This window comes from Papio anubis, chromosome 15 (genome assembly GCF_008728515.1).
Source record: "Papio anubis isolate 15944 chromosome 15, Panubis1.0, whole genome shotgun sequence".
Classification (NCBI taxonomy): Eukaryota; Metazoa; Chordata; class Mammalia; order Primates; family Cercopithecidae; genus Papio; species Papio anubis.
The window spans coordinates 38,145,323-38,165,837 of NC_044990.1; positions in this window are offsets into that span (position 1 = coordinate 38,145,323).

A 20,515-nucleotide genomic window follows, 5' to 3' on the forward strand; every position below is an offset into this window, starting at 1 on the left:
AATAGAAATGAGGAGGAGGAGTAAGAGGAAGGTTTGGTCTTGCTGTCTCAGGGGTGGCAGAAGCAGAGTTGATGGAGGTAGAAGGGGAAGCAAGAGAGGGAGTCATACTTGGTGTAATTTTTATTGAAAACAGCGCATGTATAAGTGAACCCTGTGCAGTTCAAATGCATGTTGTTCAAGGGTCAGCTGTGTGTTGTTGGTGTGTGTGTGTATGTGCATATAATTTACCCATTTTCATGTAGAATCAAGGCCCTTTCTTTGAGTATGGGTCCTCTGATGTTGTTTCCATTCATCTTTCCTTTTTTGTTTTTTTGAGACGGAGTTTCACTCTTATTGCCCAGGCTGGAGTGAAATGGTGTAATCTCGGCTCACCTCAACCTCCGCCTCCTGGGTTCAAGGGATTCTCCTGCCTCAGCCTCCCGAGTAGCTGGAATTACAGGTATGCACCACCACGCCCAGCTAATTTTGTATTTTTTTAAAATAGAGATGGGGTTTCTCCATGTTGGTCAGGCTGGTCTCAAACTCCCGACCTTATCTACCTGCATTGATCTCTCAAAGTGCTGGGATTACAGATGTGAGCCACCATGCCCAGCCTCCATTCTTTTTTCTTCATATAAACCATACCCATAAGCTTCCATCCCTTTAATTTGGAGAAATAAATACAATTATGAGTCACTCTAAATACAGCATTCTTTTAGATTTTTAGAATTTCCCATTTTGTAGTTGTTGTTTCACATTGTCTTTGTCTATTGAGGCTACTATAACAAAATATCATAAACAAGGTAGCTTATAAATGACAGAGATTTATTTCTCATAGTTCTAGAAGCTGAGAAATCTGAGACCAAGAAGGCACCATCAGATTCTATGCCTAATGAGGGCCATTCCCTGGTTCATAGATACTGCCTTCTAGCTTTGTCTTCATGTAGTATGAGAGGCTGGGCTGCTCTCTGGGGCCTCTTTTATAAGGGTGCTAATCCCATTCATGAGGATTCTCTTCCATGACGTAAACACATCCCAAAGGCCCCATATCCTAACACCAGCACATTGGTGATTAGGTTTCCATATATGAATTTTGAAGGGACACAAACATTTGGACCAAAGCACACCTCTACCTAATTCAACAGCATTAAAAACACAAATTATATTAATTGAATCCTTCCAATATAGTTAACTTAGATTTTACAAAAGCAATCTTTATTCTTATTTCATTGAATTTTGTTATATTTAATGACAATATGCAATTGCATTCATAAGTGCAACTGATATAATCAAATTGGGTCCAAACACCCCCGACTCTCTTGACAACATCCATCGCAACTTGTAGGAGCAAAAGTGATCAGCTTCCTGGAGGTGGGCCCGCTCCCTGGAGCTGTCAGGGTGCTATAAGTATGTCAGTGTGCTTTACAGACAGAATGAAGAAAGCCAAGTCATCTTTTAAATTCAAGTGGTTAAGGAAGTTTCTACTGAAAGTTTATAGAACAATGCCAACATATATAAAGCACTGAACAAATGTTAGCTATTAATATACAAGTTTAGAACTCATTTCTCCTGACTTCTTGTGAGGAAATAAATAGACATTTGTAGATTGATACTGTTCTTTGTTCTATGTTCTTTTTGTGCATTGATATTCACAATTAACTTCTACTTCCTATTAACTACATTCATAAAAAATTATCAGTGATTAAATTATATACCCTGTGTTTGCTGCAACAGTAAAGACTGGGAATCAATTCTGGAATCTTGCTGGTCTCCATGATATAAGAAAAAATATTTTTATTTTTTAAATAGTTGATTTCTTTTTTCTCAAAATTAAAATGCATGTGTTTAAAAGTAAAATACCATATTACACTGATCCTAAGATGCACATTTTTTTTCACATTTTAGTATCTTTGAAATCTGAATGCCTTCTTACTGACTATGACATCTTATAATTGCAGTGGACCAGGTGGCAATCATAACACAGTGACACTGTCTGCACATTTACACTTCTAAAAAGTACCAACATCAAAATTCAGAAGTGACAGCAACTTGGAAAAAAAAACCACAGAATCAATAGTGTATCACTCTTTGGAGGAATACTGGATCACCAATGATCTCAATAGCACAGAGAACACTATTGTATGGAAAAATACAAGCACCGACAACACTGAGTTGAAGTAATTCAGGAGAATTTGACATTTTAGAAATACTTTATCCAATTCATTTCACTTATATTTTTAGTTTTCATTTATACACAGGAATTATGCATGATTAAAAAATACTAATCCAGGCCGGGCGCGGTGGCTCAAGCCTGTAATCCCAGCACTTTGGGAGGCCGAGACGGGTGGATCACGAGGTCAGGAGATCGAGACCATCCTGGCTAACATGGTGAAACCCCGTCTCTACTAAAAAAATACAAAAAAATAGCCGGGCGCGGTGGCGGGCGCCTGTAGTCCCAGCTACTCGGGAGGCTGAGGCAGGAGAATGGCGTGAACCCGGGAGGCGGAGCTTGCAGTGAGCTGAGATCGGGCCACTGCACTCCAGCCTGGGCGGCAGAGCGAGACTCTGTCTCAAAAAAAAAAAAAAAAAAAAAAAAAATACTAATCCAAATAAATAGAAACGAGCCCTTTCATTAATATTATATAAAGACTGCAATGATTTCCGATAATAGTGGAGTAACTGGTACCAAAGTAGTGCTCCTGTCATAAACAAGCAGTAGGTCAAATATATGAGGCAACTGTGTTGAAACAGTGGACCACAAGCAGTACAAGAATGTGATCCCTGAGAAGAGGAACTCAGGATGTGAGTCTCACAACTGCCCAGTTGTCTGACTCGGGACAAATTCCTGACTAGTGAGCAGTGAGTTGCTGTGCAAGCAGATGGTGCTAGTCCATCCCAACTGAGGAGGCAGAGATCGCAGCAGGAGCAGATGAAGCAACTGGAATCTACAGGGCAGGACTGCAGAGGAGGAAGCTGCACAGAGAGGGGACTCCAAAAGTTTGGAATGGGTCTTCTGCTAATGGCTGTGCTATGCATGGTCAGAGAGAGATTAAGAAGCTGCTTCAGGATGCAACATTGGAAAGAGATTAGTGGTCAAGCTCTGCTTGTAAAGATGTTGTTAACACCTCGGATATCCTCCAGAGACACAAAAAAGGCTGCATCTTAGAAGTAAGGGCTGTGCCCTATTCCATGCCCACCCAACAAAGTCGAAAACAAAACCCCAGCAAGATCTGTAGGAAGACAGAGTTCAGAGGCTTAGTCCCACCAGGTTAGAGAGGTCTGGAAAACACCTTGGCTTTTCCAAATATCTGCCCTAACAAAGTATACCACTAAGCCTACAGTTACACAATGCAAGACGATCAGACAATCATTGAACTGCAGACTGGCAGTTTAAAACAAAAGAAGCCTTCTCCAGATTTAAGGAGTTCCCAATCCCCAGGCTGCAGACGGGTACCAGGATCTGCTTGGACAACAGCTTACTGCACTCTAGTCAGGAATTTGTCCCCAGTCAGACAGCTGGGCTCACATCCTGAGTTCCTTTTTCAAGGCTCACATTCTTGCACTGCTTGTGGTACAGTTTCATCCCAAAATCATCCCCCGCCACCCCTCGTCCATGGAAAAATTGTCTTCCACGAAACCAACCCCTGGTGCCAAAAAGCTTGGGGACTGCTGCCGATAACATGCAGCCAAAGCAATTTTGAAACCAAAAAACAAGCTAGAATAATTATACCATCTGATTTCGAGACTTACTACAAAGTGACAGTAATCACTTTCTGATACTGTGTCACATTGAGACAACGTGATAATGATGTAATGACAGACAAAATAGAGTCCAAAATACCTCCACACATATATAGTCAATTGATTTTTGACAAAAGCCCCAAGGTAATGTGATAAAGAAACACATTCAGTTCATCAGATGGTGCTGAAACCACTAGATACCTGATGTGGAAGAAAATGAACTTTGATCTCTTTCTCACACCATACACAAAAATTAATTTTATATTCATCATATCTAAATTTAGAAATGAAAACAGTAAAATTCCCAGGAGAAAATATAGGTGAAAATCTTTGTAACCTTGATATAGCCAAAGATTTCTTAAACAGGATTGAAGAGGCACTAATCACAAAAGAAAAAAAATGAGAAGTTGGACTTTATCAAAATGAAAATTCTCAGACAGGGCTAGGATTTGGATAAGGCAAACAAAGCCAGATTTGTGAAAGTACAGAGTCAGTCTTTATCTTTAACATTTGATATTTTTTGCATTGTAACTTTTTACATTAAATTTGATTGTTAAAATATTGCATTAAATTATTATCTATACGTATCTCTACCCTAGAGTCTGTGAGACCTTCTGGCTTTGTTTCGGTTCTTTCTTCCTACACTGTAGCCTGAAAATGCTCTCTAATCAATAAACTGGAGCAGTCATAGGGCTCCCTTATTTGTGTTCCTTTTCTCAGGAATCACTGTTACACTGTACCTCTGGCACAGTAGCTAAATACCATTATTTCATAGGTGTTGTCCAGTTTTCCAGTTGTTTAAGGAAGGAGGGCACTTCTGGTCCCTGAACTTTACTATAACTGGAAGCAGAAGTACTTGCAAGAGTTTTGAAATGTATTTTTAACTCTAATATTTATATCTTTAAAGCTTAGTGACTATGGCACACTTTGCCATGTAGTCAATTTATACTGGTTTAAAATACATGGCTATCAAAATTTTTCTAACAATATTATCCCTCTTTAATCTACATTAAACTTTTGCAGGTGGTCTAATGGCCATTTCTTTTATCATGCTGCTCATTTAAAAAAAAAAAAAAAAAAAAAGGTCCAAAATATTTGGCAATGACTTGTAAGTTTGCTATGTGAAATACATTGGAATGAAGTTATAAAATGTGCAAGCGTGTGACACATGACTATCTATAACATGATTCATGATTAAACACACTGGAAATGGCTAGCGTCCTTGAATGATAATGAAATTATTTTCATTCCATTGATTTGTGGAGGGAGGTATATTTTCTTTGAACGAAGGAGACTAGAGAACTTTTGAGAGATTCAGTTTACTTGTTTCTGTTGCTACAGAAACCTTGAAAGATATTTTATCTGTACTTCTCAAGCCAGGAAAAAACTGTAAGGTCAAAGAGCTTAACTAGGCTCAGAGAGGGGAGGACAGTTGCCCTCAGACTGCAGGTCACTGACTTAGGATCAGGAGAGGGGGTGAAAAGGGAGAGCAGGATGAATGCAGGTTCAAGTGCGTAACTATGGAGTGGGGAACAAAGAAACCAGCCACAGTAAAAGTGTAACCCAACACCTACTTCTGTCCCTTAGTAGGCACTTGAATACTCTGTCTAGGGGAAGAGATTGTTTTCATTCTGTTGTGATCAGCAGCATGCATTTACTAAGAGAGAGCAATAATTGTATAACAAAAAATAATTTGTATTCATAAACTGTGTCCCTGGAGACATAAGACATTTTTTAGATTGGTTTAGATTAAGAAAATTATCTTCTTACTTCCCCTTACTGACCAAACATAGAACTATGTTGAGCATCCTGTAGCATTGCTGCAACACGTGTTTATGCGAAAGAAACTGCCTTTAGATGAGGTATAAAGAGGTCCACTCATTCTTAAAATGATTCTGTTCTCTTCTCCCTGCTGAAGCTGCCAGCCACCTGCCAATTGTGATGTACTTTATGACATGGACACAGGGAGCTAGACAAAGATCACCAATTAATTTCCTTCCCAACAAATGACAAAACATATCATGAAACAGAATCACTTAAACCAGTGGCCACTGGGTCTTGGCTTCTACCCCAGAAGCAGCAGTCTTTTTCCTTTCTGATGACTGATTTAAACTTGGAAGGACTCAACTCCTGCACCCATGGCCACAGTTGTTTAAACTTGGTCTTTACAATGGGTTCCATGATAGAATGTGGATTTAGAAGAAAGGGTAGAGATCATCTGATACAAACTTCCCAATTTACGGAAGAGCTCACCAACATCCATCAAGGATAAGTGACTTGTACAAAATCACTATAATGAGTTAAAGCCCTATTACTCCCAAATTTTTCTAGTTATTTTAGTCAGTGAGAACTTTTTTTACTTGCCTTAACCAGACTATACAATATTATGGAAAACATATTTTTACCCAAATTATGAAACTAGTTTGCAAACATGTGCTTGGTTTCTTTATAACCAGATTAAGATATTAAAAATCAAGAAAAGAGGACAGTCGCAGTGGCTCATGCCTGTAATCCCAGCACTTTGGGAGGCTGATCATGAGATCAGGAGATTGAGACCATCCTGGCAAACACGGTGAAACCCTGTCTCTACTAAAAATACAAAAAAATTAGCCAGGCGTGGTGGCGGGCACCTGTAGTCCCAGCTACTTGGGAGGCTGAGACAGGAGATTGGTGTAAATCTAGGAGGCGGAGCTTGCAGTGAACCGAGATCGTGCCACTGCACTCCAGCCTGGGTGACGGAGTGAGACTCTGCCTCAAAAAAAAAAAAAAAAAAATCAAGAAAAGAGTGGGGAATAATTCTATTAAAATATCTGAATGCTTATAATGTACAGGGCTCTAATCTATGTTTTAAGGAGGATGCAAAACCAATTTAGGAGAGCCTCAGGTATCAGTCATGTATTACTGCAGGAGCAAAATAAAACGAAAATGAAACTGAGCAGGAGAAACAAGTGATTTGATCTCAAAATTTTGTGGACTGACTGGGCAGTTGTTCCGCTGGTCTTGCCTGGACTCAGTGGCTTCAGTAAGTAGCTTGGTTGGTGCTGAATGCTCTAACACTGGGGCTATCACATATCTGGGGCCTAAGATGGGGTGTCTAAAGTGACAGAGATGGCCAAGCCTCTGGCAATTTGGTCTTTTATCCCAGGTTTCTTAATGTTATGGCAGAAGCATTCCAAAAAAGCAAGAGCTGAAGCCATGAGTCCCCCTTGAGAACCCACAGCATCCAATTTACTTTGGTCTTTTTAAAATTGTTTCAGTAAATTTTGGGGGAACAGGTGGTGTTTAGTAACATGAATTAGTTCTTTACTGGTGATTCCTGAGATGTTGGTGCACCCATCACCTGAGCAACATACACTATACCCAATGTGTAGTCTTTTTATTCCTCACTCCCCTCCCAACCTTTCCTTGAGTGCCCCAAGTCCATGATATTATTTGTATGCCTTTGCGTCCTCATAGCTTAGCTCCCACTTATAAATATGAACATACAATGTTTTCCATTCCTGAGTAACTTCACTTAGAATAATGGTCTCTACCAAACTGCCTAAAGCATTCTACAAATTCAGTGCAATTCTCATCGAAATATCACCATCATTCTTCACAGAACTAGAAAAAACAACCCTAAAATACATATAGAACCAAAAAAGAACCTGCATAACCAAAGCAAGGCTAAGTAAAAAGAATAAATCTGGAGGCTTCACACTACCTGATTTCAAACTATACTATAAGGCCATAATCACCAAAACAGCATGGTACTGGTATAAATATAGGCACATAGACCAGTGGAACAGAATAGAGAACCCAGAAATAAACCAAATACTTACAGCCAGCTGATCTTCAACAAAGCAAACAAAAACATACAGTAGAAAAAGGACACCCTTTTCAACAAGTGATGCTGGGATAACTGGCTAGCCACCTGTAGGAGAATGAAACTGGATCCTCATCTCTCACAGTATGCAAAAATCAACTCAAGATGGAATAAGACTTAAATCTCAGACCTGAAGGTGTAAAAATTCTGGAAGATAACATTTGGAAAACCCTTCTAGACACTGGCTTAGGCAAGGATTTCATGACCAAGAACCCAAAAGCAAATGCAATAAAAACAAAGATAAATAACTGGGACTTAATTAAACTAAAGAGCTTGCATGCAAAAGGAACAATCAGCAGAGTAAGCAAACAATCCACAGAGTGGGAGAAAATCTTCACACTCTGTACATCTGAAAAAGGACTAATATCCAGAATCTATGACAACCTCAAACAACTCAGCAAGAAAAAAAAAAAAAATCCCATCAAAAAATGGGCTAAGGACATGAATAGACAATTCACAAAAGATATACAAATGGCCAACAAGCATATGAAAAAATGCTCAACACCAGTAATGACCAGGGAAATGCAAATCAAAACCACAATGCAATACCACCTTACTCCTACATGAATGGCCATAATCAAAAAATCAAAAAACAGTAGATGTTGGAATGGATGCGGTGATCAGGAACACTTCTATACTGCTAGTGGGAGTGTAAACTAGTACAGCCACTATGGAAAACAGTGTGGAGATTCCTTAAAGAATTAAAAGTAGATCTACCATTTGACAAAGCAATCCTACAGGGTATCTACCCAGAGGAAAAGAAGTCATTATACTAAAAAGATACTTGCACATGCATGTTTATAGCAGCGCAATTCACAATTGCAAAATCGTGGAACCAATCCAAATGCCCATCAATCAACTAGTGGATAAATTGTGATATATACAAACACACACACACACACACACACACAATGGAATACTATTCAGCCATAAAAAGGAATGAATTTCCGGCATTCGCAGCAACCTTGATGAGATTAGAGACTATTATTCTAAGTGAAGTAACTCAGAAATGAAAAACAAACATCTTATATTCTCACTGATATGCAGGAGCTAAGCTATGAGGACTCAAAGGGATAGGAATGATACAGTGGACTTTGGGGACTTGAGAGGAAGGGTGGGAGGGAGGCTAGGAATAAAAGACTACAAATAGGGTGCAGTGTATACTGCTTGGGTGATGGGTACACCAAAATCTCACAAATCACCACTAAAGAACTTATTCATGTAATCAAGCAACACCCGTACTCCAATAACCTATGAAAAATAAAAAATAAAAGAATAAGGGTTTCCAATTCCATCCAGGATGTCTGTGCATGCCATTATTTTGTTCCTTTTTATGGCTGAGTAGTTTTATGTGAGAGAGAGAGAAAGAGGAAGAGATATACTATATTTTCTTTTTTTGAAATGTTATTTCACTCTGTCACCCAGGCTGGAGGGCAGTGGCACGATCTCATCTCGCTGCAGCCTCCACCTTCTGGGTTCAAGCAGTTCTCCTGCTTCAACCTCCTGAGTAGCTGGGATTACAGGCAGCCGCCACCACACCCAATTAATTTTTGTATTTTTAGTAGAGACGGGGTTTTGCCATGTTGGCCAGGCTGTTCTCGAACTCCTGAGCTCAGGTGATCTGCTAGCCTCGGTCTCCCAAAGTGCTGGGATACAGGCATGAGCCACTGCACCTGGCCAATATTATGTTTTCTTTATCCACTCCATGATTGATGGGCATTTGGACTGGTTCCATATTTTTGCAATTGCAAATTGTGCTTCTATAAATATGCATGTGCAAGTATCTTTTTATTTAATGATGTCTTTTGCTCTGGGTGGATACCTAAGAGTGGGATTGCTGGGTCAAATGGTAGATCTCTTAGTTCTTTAAGGAATCTCCACACTGTTTTCCATAATGGTTGTACTAGTTTACATTCCCACCAATAATGTAAAAGTGTTCCCTTTTTACCACATCCACACTACTAACATCTACTATTTTTGGATTTTTTGATTACGCCCATTCTTGCAAGAGTGAGGTGGTATTGCATTGTGGTTTTGATTTGTATTTCCCTGACAATTAGTAATGTTGAGCTTTTTTCATATGTTTATTGGCCTTTTGTATATCTTCTTCTGAGAATTGTCTATTCATACCCTTAGCCCACTTTTCGATGGGATTGTTTTGTTCTTGCTGATTTGTTTGAGTTCCTTGGAGATTCTGGAGAGTAGTCCTTTGTTGGATGTATAGATTGTGAACATTTTCTCCCACTCTGTGGGTTGTCTGCTTATTCTGCTGACTATTTCTTTTGCTGTGCAGCTTTTTAGGTTAACTAAATCCCACCTATTCATCTTTGTTTTTGTTGTGTTTGCTTTTGGATTCTTGGTCATAAAATCTTTGCCTAAGCCAGTGTCTAGAAGGTTCCTTCCAATGTTATCTTCTAGAGTCTTTATAGTTTCAAGTCTGTAAGACTTTGATTCACCTTGAGTTGAATTTTGTATAGGGTGAGAGATGAAGATACAGTTTCATCCTTCTATGTGTGGCTTGCCAGTTATCTCAGCACCATTTGTTAAACAGGGTGCCCTTTTTGCACTTTCTGTTTTTGTTCACTTTGTCAAAGATCAGTTGGCTGTAAGCATTGGCTTTACCTCTGAGTTCTCCATTCTGTTTCATTGTTCTATATGCCTATTTTTATACCAGTACCATGCTGTTTTGGTGACTATGGCCTTATAGTTTAGTTTGAAGTCAGGTAATGTGATGCCTATGAATTTGTTCTTTTTGTTTAGTCTTGATTTGGTTATGCGGGCTCTTTTTCGTTCCATATAAATTGTAGGGAGTTTCTTCTAGTTTTGTGAAGAATGATGGTGGTATTTTGATGCAAATTGCATTGAATTTATAGATTGCTGTTGGCAGTATGATCATTTTCACAATATTGATTCTACTCATCCATGAGCATGGGATGTGTTTGCATTTGTTGGGTCATCTATGATTTATTTCAGCAGTGTTTTGTAGTTTCCCTTGTAGAGGCCTTTCACATCCTTGGTTAGGTATAATCCTAAGTTTTTTGTTGTTGTTGTTTGGGTTTTTTTTTTTTCTTTTTTTGGTATTGTGAAAGGGGTTGAGTTCTTGATTTGATTCTTGGCTTGGTCGCTATTGGTGTATAGCAGAGCTACTGATTTGTGTACATTAATTTTGTACTGTGTAACTTTGCTGAATTACCAGTTCTAGGAGCTTTTTGGATGAAGCTTTAGGGTTTTCTAGGTATACAATCATGTCATCAGCAAATAGCGACACTTTGACTTCCTCATTACCACTTTGGATGCCTTTTACTTCTTTGTCTTATCTGATTGCTCTGACTAGGACTCCCAGAGTACTATGTTGAATAGAAGTGATGAAAGTGGGCATCGTTATCCTGCTCCAGTTCTCAGGGGTAATGCTTTCAAGTTTTCCCTGTTAAATATAATGTTGGCTGTGGGTTTGTAATAGATGGCTTTTATTACCTTAAGATATATCCCTTCTGTGCCAATTTTGCTGAGGGTTTTAATCATAAAGGATCCTGAATTTTGTCAAATGCTTTTTCTGTGTCTATTGAGATGAACATGTGACTTTCATTTTTACATCTGTTTATGTCATGTATTACATTTATTGACTTACGTATGTTAAACCATCCCTGCATCCTTGATTTGAAACTCACTTGATCATGGTGGATTATCTTTTTGATATGCTGTGGGATTCTGTTAGCTAATATTTTGTTGAGGATTTTTGCACCTGTGTTAATCAGGGATCTTGGTCCGTAGTTTTCTTTTTTGGGTATATCCTTCTCTGTTTTGGTATTAGGGTGATACTGGCTTCATAGAATGATTTAGGGAGGCTTACCTCTTTCTCTATCTTTTGGAAGAGTGTCAATAGGATTGGTACCAATTCTTCTTTGAATATCTTGTAGAATCAGCTGTGAATTCATCTGGTCCTGGACATTTTTTGTTGTTGTTGGTAACTTTTGAAATGCCATTTAAATCTTGCTACCTGTTATTGCTCTGTTCAGAGTTCTTATTTCTTCCTGTTTTAATCTAGGAGGGTTGTATTTTTTCAGGAAGTTATCCATCCCCTCTAGATTTTCTTGTTTATGTGTGTAAAGGTGTTCATAGTATCCTTGAATGATCTTTTGTATTTTTATGGTATCAGTTGTAATATCTCCTGTGTCATTTCTAATTGAGCTTATTTGGATCTTCTCTCTTCTTTTTGTGTTTAAATTCGCTAATGGTCTATCAATTTTATCATTTAAATGTATCAGCTTTTAAATTATTTTATCTTTTGTATTTTTTGTTTCAATGTTTCAATTTTATTTGGTTCTGCTCTGATCTTGGTTATATGTTCTTTTCTTCTTCTGTATTTGGGTTTAGTTTGTTCTTGTTTATCTAATTCCTTGAGGCATGACCTTAGGTGATTCTTTTTTCTTTGGCTTTGTTGGATTAGGTTAATTCGAAAGCACAAATTGTCTATTTGTGTTCTTTCAGGCTTTTTGATGTGAGCATTTAATGCTATGAACTTTCCTCTTACCACCACTTTTGCTGTATCCAGCAAAATTTTGATAAGCTGTGTCACTATTATTGTTCAGTTCAAAGAATGTTTTATTTCATTGTTAACCCCAAAATTGTTCAGGAGCAGGTTATTTAATTTTCATGGCTTTGAGGGTTCCTTTTGCAGTTGATTTCTAATTTTATTCCATTGTGGTCTGAGACTACATGCTATAATTTTGATTTTCTTAAATTTGTTGAGACTTGCTTTGTGGCCTATCATATGGCCTATCTTGGAGAATGTTCCATGTGCTGATGAATAGAATGTATGCTCTGCAGTTTGGGGGCAGAATGTTTTGTAAATATCTGTTAAGTCCATTTGTTGTAGAATATAGGGAAAGTCCGTTGTTTCTGTGTTGACTTTCTATCTTGATGACCTGTCTTGTGCTATCAGTGGAGTATTGAAGTCCCCCACTATTATTATGTTGCTGTCTATCTCATCTCTTAAATCTAGTAGCGATTGTTTCATATATTGGGGAGCTCCAGCATTAGGTGCATATATTTTTGGGATTGTGATATTTTCCTGTTGGACTACTCCTTTTATTATTATATAATGTCCCTCTGTCTTTTTTAACTACTGTTACTTTAAAGTGTGTTTTATCTGATATAAGAATAGCTACTCCTGCTTACATTTGGTGTCCATTTGCATGGAATATCATTTTCCACCCCTTTACCTTAAGTTTATACAAGTCCTTATGTATTAGGTGACTCTTTTAAAGACAGCAGATACTTTGTTGGTGAATTTTTATCCATTCTGACATTCTGTATCTTTTAAGTGGAGCATTTAGGCCATTAACATTCAATATTAGTATTGAGATGTTAGGTACTATTTTATTCATCATGCTATTTGTTGCCTGAATACCTGGTTTTGTTTTTGTTTTTTCTTCATTGTGTTATTGTTTTATAGGTCCTGTGAGATTTATGCTTTAAAGAGATTCTATTTTGCATGTTTCAAGGCTTTGTTACAAAATTTAGAGCTTCTTTTAGCAGTTCTAGTAGTGCTGGCGTGGTAGTGGCAAATTCTCTCAGCATTTGTTTGTTTGAAGATTGTTATCTTTCCTCTATTTATGAAGCTTGGTTTTGCCGGATACAGAATTCTTGGTTGTTAATTGTTTTGTTTAAGGAGGCTAAAGATAGGACCCCAATCCTTTCTAGCTTGTAGGGTTTCTGCTGATAAATCTGCTGTTATTCTGATAGATTTTCCTTTTTAGGTTACCTGATGCTTTTGCCTCACAGTTCTCAAGATTCTTTCCTTTATCTTGACTTAGATAATCTGATGACTATACACCTAGACGATTGTCTTTTTGCAGTGAAGTTCCCAGGTGTTCTTTGAGCTTCTTGTATTTGAATGTCTAGATCTCTAGCAAGGCCAGGGAAGTTTTCCTTGATTATTCCTTCAAATATGTTTTCCAAATTTTGGATTTCCCTTCTTCCTTGGTAACACCAAGTATTCTTAGATTTGGTCATTTAACATAATCCCAAGCTTCTTAGAGGCTTTGTTCATTTTTTAAAATTCTTTTTTCTTTGGCTTTGTTAGATTAATTTGAAAGCCTTGCTTTTGAGCACTGAAGTCTTTTCTTCTACTTGTTCAATTTTATCGCTAAGACTTTCCAGTGCAGTTTTTATTTCTGTAAATGTGTCCTTGATTTCCAGAAGTGGTGATTTTTTTAATGCTATCTATAGAGATTTTTTACTGTCATGTCCTGTATCATTTTTGTTTAAGTTGGACTTCACCTTTCTTGGTTCCTTTTTGTTTGACTTAATAATCAACCTTACAAATTCTTTTTCTGACAATTTATAGATTTCATCTTAGCTTGAATCCATTGCTAGTGAGCTAGTGTGATCTTTTGTGGGTGTTAAGAAAGCTTGTTTTGTCATATTAGAATTGTTTTTCTGGATTATTCTCATTTAGATGGATGATGTCAGAGGGACAATCTGGTACTCAAGGGCTGCTTTACAGATTTTTTTGTCCCATGGGAGTGCTGCTTTGATGTGGTGCTCTCCCTTTTCCCCTATGGATGAGGCTTCCTGAGAGCTGAACTGTAGTGACTGATATTTTTCTTCTGGATCTAGCAACCCAGCAGAGCTACTGGGCTCTGAGCTGGTACTGGGGACTGTCTACAAAGAGTCCTGTAATATGATCTGTTTTCAGTTCTCTCAGCTGTAGATATCAGCACCTACTCTGGTGGAGGCAGCAGGGGAATGAAATGGACTCTGATGGTTCTTGGTTGTATTTTCATTAAGTGTGATGGTTTTGTGTTAACTGGCCTCCAGCCAAGAGGAGGTGCTTTCAAGAACATATCAGCTGTGATTGTATAGGGAGGATACATGCTTGCCCTAGGGTTGCCTTTGGATAAGTATTCAGGTTTCTCAGGCATTGGGCAGGGTCACAGAGCTCCCAAGAGATTATGTTCTTTGTCTTTGGTTACCAGGGTAGGTAGAGAAAGACCATCAGGTGGGGGCAGGATTATGCATGTCTGAGCTCAGACTCTCCTTGGGCAGGGTTTGTTGTGGCCACTGTGGGAGACGGGGGTGTGGTTCTCAGACCAATGGAGTTATATTCCCAGGGGGACTATGGCTGTCCCTGCTGCATCACACAGGTTGCCAAGGAAGGGGGTAAAGCCAGCAACCATAGGCCTTACCCATAACCAGAAAGACCAGAAACCCAGCGGCACTGAGTTTATTTCCAGGCAGCCCTTCAGCAGGGCTGAATACTTGTCCCAGGCTACAAGCCTCCCAGCTGAGAAAGCAAGCACATTCACAGTTCTTCAGCTGTCCCATGGAGCCTGCAGTGGCAATCTACCTCCTTCAAAGGTCTGTAGATTCTCTCAGCTTTCCTGGTATGTTCCTGTGGTAGTTCTTGGAGAAAAAGTTCGGGTCTCCACACACTGCTGTCTCCCTCCTAGTAGGAGCTGCAGGTTAGTCCTGCCTCTTATCCACCATTTTCCTCTTCTCTCCCAATCTACTGTGGTCAATGAAAGTCAAAGTCCACCCTAGATGCAAGTATTGGGGAAAAAAAAAGGCATCATCTCCTCAAGGAAAGAGCTGTGAAGAGTTCATGAACATCTTTAATCCACTGCTTACATCATAAATACCATAAAGCAAAGCAATATTGAATGCCAGCATATGCCAGCTTATGCCTTATACGCAACATCTCAGCATTTATTATAATTCCATGAATGACCATGAATGAATATAAATGTCATTATTAGAGATGATGAAACTGTACTACATAAAAGGTTAAGTAACTTGCCAAAGGTCATACAGTCTGTGATGCTGAAGCAGATTCAGGTCCAATCAAACTATAAATCCCAATCTCTTGATCACCATACTTTATAAAACATACAGTAAGGCTATCATACAAGCTTTCTTTTGCTGTCATAACACTTTGCCACAAACTTAGTGAATTAAAACAATACAAATGTATTATCTCACAGTACTGTAGGTCAGAAGTTTGAAGTGGCTTGGCTTGTTTCTCCATTTCAGGTTTCACAAAGACTAAATCAAGGCTGAGTTATTATCTCAGAAGCCTGGGAATAATCTATGGCAAGTTCATCCAGTTTGCTGGAAAAATTAAGTTCCTTGCAATCAAAGGCCTGAGGATTTATTCTCTTGTTGGCTGTCAGCTGGAGTCCACCCTTTGCTCCTGGAGGCCTATACCTCCCACTTATATATATAATACTATAAGATATAATATATATTATATATAATACTATAAGAGATAATATATATTATATATATAATACTATAAGATATAATACATATTATATATATCATATATATATTTATGTCTCCAACCCAGTAACTGTGCCTCAAATTCTTCTCACACTTAGAATCTGTAACCTTTTCTGCTGCAACTCTCCTGCCTCCTTTTCTGCCACACCTGTCTAACTGCAGTCAGAGAAGTTTCTCTGCCTTTAGGGGCTCATGTGAATAATTGGGAACACCCAGATAATCCAGGATAGCCTCTTTCTCTTAAAGTTCGTAACCCTTTCTCTTAAGGTTTGCAGGTTACACCTGCACATTCCCTGTTATCTTGTAATGGAGTACATCATAGGATGCAGGGATTAGTATGTGGACATTTTTGTAGGCCGGGTGATTAGTAAGTATCCATGGAGGTAAAATTGAGTTGGATTTTAAGAGATATGTAAGGTATTACAAGGTCCTCCTTGTGTTGGGGAGGAAAAAGTATAAGCCTATGGGAGAAGCTGTCCAGAAAAGCAACAAGAATCACATACGTAGAGGCACAGGAAAGTGTAGGACATTTGTGATAAGTGATGATGATTAGAATGATGAATTTGTGAGAACAATTAGAGGAATAGTATGTTAGAGTGCAGATAAGGTCAGCCAGTGGAGAGCCATAAGTGCCACATAGAGGAATTTGGGTTTTATTCTACAGGCTACAGGAAATCATTAGGTTTTTGAGTGAAAGACTGAAAAATTAAAATGATCCGCGGAAGTGAATTCAATCAGTGTACAGGAAAGATGGGAGTGAGGTGTGTGGAAGATAGCCAAGTAAATTATAATCAACCAGTTGTACAATAAGGTTGATAGAGAGGAAGGGATACTGGTGAGAGATTCCAGGAAGAAAGAAACAGCTGGCGTATGGCTTGATTGAAGGTTGCACATGAAAGAGAATAACTGTGATCTTGGAAAAAGAGGGGTCGGGAGGAATGGGGTAAAATCTGCTACAAAGAGGAAGCCTGAGTCAGGTAAAGCAGTAAATGCAATTCAGTCTAGAGAGAACAGCTCTTCCCTAAAAAGGAACAGCTGGGGTCTCCATCCTGCTCAGCCTTCAGGTGCCACCATCTTCCCACTTAAAGGTAAGAAATGGACTCCTCCACAAAGCAGGCTCCCCACTGGAATCCCCCTGACTTCAAAAGCCACATCTGCAGGCAGAGAAAAGCAGAGGCATTTTTTCCTTCTGAAAAGTTCCTTTGAATATTTGGAGTTATTTTCCAAACAGTGGTTTAATTAGTGTTTTTAATTTCTAAACTTAATGAAAAATTTATAGCTCCATGGTTGCTCTGAAACTTCCGTGTGATTGTGTGTTATTTTTTCGTTCTTCCTATTTTTTAATGCAAGATTTTTATAGACTCAAAATCTTCTGAACTTTGGGGGCATCTCTGCATCTCAGAATTGTTATATAATAATAATAAAGTCCTCAACTATACGAAAGTTTGGATTAAGAGATCACCCTTTGAGACATTTCTTAAACATTCTTTGGCAGGCCTGAGATTTACAGGGGGCAATCATCAAAGCAGCCATGTAAATGGGGACATATTGACAACTTTCCCCCTTAAAGGCAGACACAAACAGGATTTATATGCTTCAATCACAGCTCCCTTGGGAACTCAACAAGGGACTTATTTTGTTTCTCTTTTAATAGCTTCTCTTGGGTACTTTATGGACCAGTTCTCTCATCTCAAGTGTCTGATCTCAAGACATAAATTAATTTTAGATGCACCTTTTATCCATCTTGTCTGCTAAGGCAATATTCACCATTTGTTTTGGTTGCCATGGAGATAATTGACTTCCTGCAGTGGCAGGAGTCTTGTTTGGGGTTTTTAAAGGGGTGTGGGTCCAGGGATTCTTTAATTTTCACATTGTGAGGAAAGCCATTTCATCAATGGAACATTTGTATACATCTCCCACTTATAATTGGAATGATATTTTTTATCACCTTGTGAAACTTCCCCTTTTATTTTTCATCACTTCCTTCTTTATAGTTTAACCTCTGCTCTCCAAGGTGTTGACTGAAACCACAGCAAAGGGCAAGCATGCTATTTATTACTATTTTGTAGAATGGTTGGACACAGCATCTCAGCAGAATACTATCTGAAAAAACAGCTGAAGAATCTGAAAAGAAAATGGTGGATTATAGAACCCTATTCAGGTAGAGGAAGAGGCTACATTTTATCAAGGCAAGAAACACTTTGAATACCAATTCATAAAATCCGTCTCCCAGTTATCAACTCAGGCTGCTGAAGATTGGGTCCCTCTGGAGTTTAGGTACCAGTTCTGATATTTACAAAGGTGATTGTTGGATTCTGCTATAAATTGTTAGAACAGACAACCTGAAAGTCCATCTAAAGTACAATGAGAAAAATTAAGAAAGAAATGTCAGTTTTAAGAATATCCTTTTTAAGATATACAAATAAGCAAATAACAAAATAATAAATATGAGATTTTACACACATTCCCGCCTACCTTTTGAATTTTCACTACCAATACAGGTCATGAACATCTCCAAAACAAATTATCTGAAGACTTTTAATGGCATTTAAAAACCTAGCTACCAGAAATACATCCTTTTTGTTGCATTTGAGTTTTGAGAATCATATGAGTTATGGTATTTCTGTACATATATTTTACAACACCAAAAAAATCTTATGCCACTTTTCCACAGGGCTAATATGTTTGCTAAAATAATTTTTTATTGTAGTTCAAAAGCTATTACCAAAAGAAAAAAATTAAATCAATGATCAGAATGAGAATTCTTAGGAGCAATAGTAGTGAACAAAACTCTAAGAACCTACTTCAGTTCTTTTAAGTGCACAGCACAAAATCAATTTGCAATGACCCTGAGAATCAGCCTTCTTCACCACATGACAACAAAAGAAATGGAGGATGAAAACAAATTAAAGTAAGTTCTTAAAAGTCTTTTTTGCCTTCTAAAGATTTAAGGGTATCTTTGAGCTATGAAACTTTTAAAGGCAGCTCTTTGAATGCTTATCAATATTGTTGTATATTCTTACAGTAATGGCTTTTAGGCTGACCCTAGAAGTTCACAATTCACTTTCTGATTCCTGTTTCATTCTTACTATTTGTTTATTTCATAGTGTTTTTTTTGAAGATGCATTATGAACATAGCACTGTGCTAGGCAATGGAGGGAAAGAAAAATACTTGATGCAATCTAGACAGGCACCAACATCAGGATAACACAAAGCACATAATTGGATGTACATGTTCAGAAGACAACAAAATGCAAGGGAACACAAATTGGAGGGAACTGCTTCATTACATGCCTCCCACATGTTAGCTCATTTAACACTGACAATACCTCCAGTTCACCGACAAGAAAGCTACACTTTAAAAAGATGCTGATACAGGGCGGAGCCGGGATTTGACCCTAGGAGTCTCTGATTCCTAACCTAAACACTAAACTACTAACCTGTAATGCTTCCCTAGTTTAAGTATTATAGTTTACTTCAATGATGACATTTTAGCTGGACCAGGCAGGATTTGAACATGTTTAAGAGGGAGACAGGCATTCCAGAGGAAGAAAAGGATACATGGAGGCTACCGCATGAGTCCCTGAGACAGGGAAAATAATAGCTAAGTCTTATATCTCTAAGGAGGAGAAGTCCTATTATCATTCCCACTGTATAAATCAGGAAAGCGAGGCTCAGAGAGATCAAGTAACCAGCCTAAATGCGAGCAGCAGCTAGTAAATGGTAGAGCGAACCCAAGTGATCTGGCTCCGAAGCCTGTGTTCCTAACTTCTCCTGACCCCTGCAAGCACCACCCCTGCAGAGACTGCATATGAAATTCAGGAGCGATGGGTGGGGCAGGGCTAGACAATCAACACCTGACAAAGGTATCTTGGGGTCAGGCTGACAAGCGCTGCCAATTGTCTTCTCAGGCTTTGAAGAGCCATGTTTTGGGGTTTGTTTTTGTTTTTTAACAGGGATAAGCTAAGCTCGGCTTTGTGTTTTAGAAAGATAAGCCTGGAGCAAAGAGGAGCGTGGATTGGAAGGGATGAAAGCTGGAGCCACTTTTCTTTCAATAAAAATATATTTACAAGTAACCATCCACACACACGCACAAAACTCACACACATACACTACACATAAACACACATATGCCACGCATACCCCAAATATACACATGTGAATACATACAACTTACACACATAGACATCAAATATGCACTACATACATTCATATACCAGATACATACGCACATATACACACCACTCACACATACACCACACATACACATACCACATGCACTCACAGTCCCTATACATATACCACACGCGCATATGTATATGCGTACTCAAACATGCCACACAATGCCACACACACACACACACATACATACTACATATAAACCACCCACATAACACTGCATACATACACTATACATACATACACACATACATATACTCACATACACATGCATTCCCTTGCCCGAATCATGAGGTAAATGAACTCAGAAACATAATGTTCACTAAGATTTCTTTATATCATTTATTTTCTGCCTCGCTGAACACAGACTAGACATTATCCAGAAACTTGAGCCTGCAGAAAGGAATGTTACACATCTTCATCTTCCACTTCTAATGACCCAACATTAGAAAGACTTTTTCTTTTCCA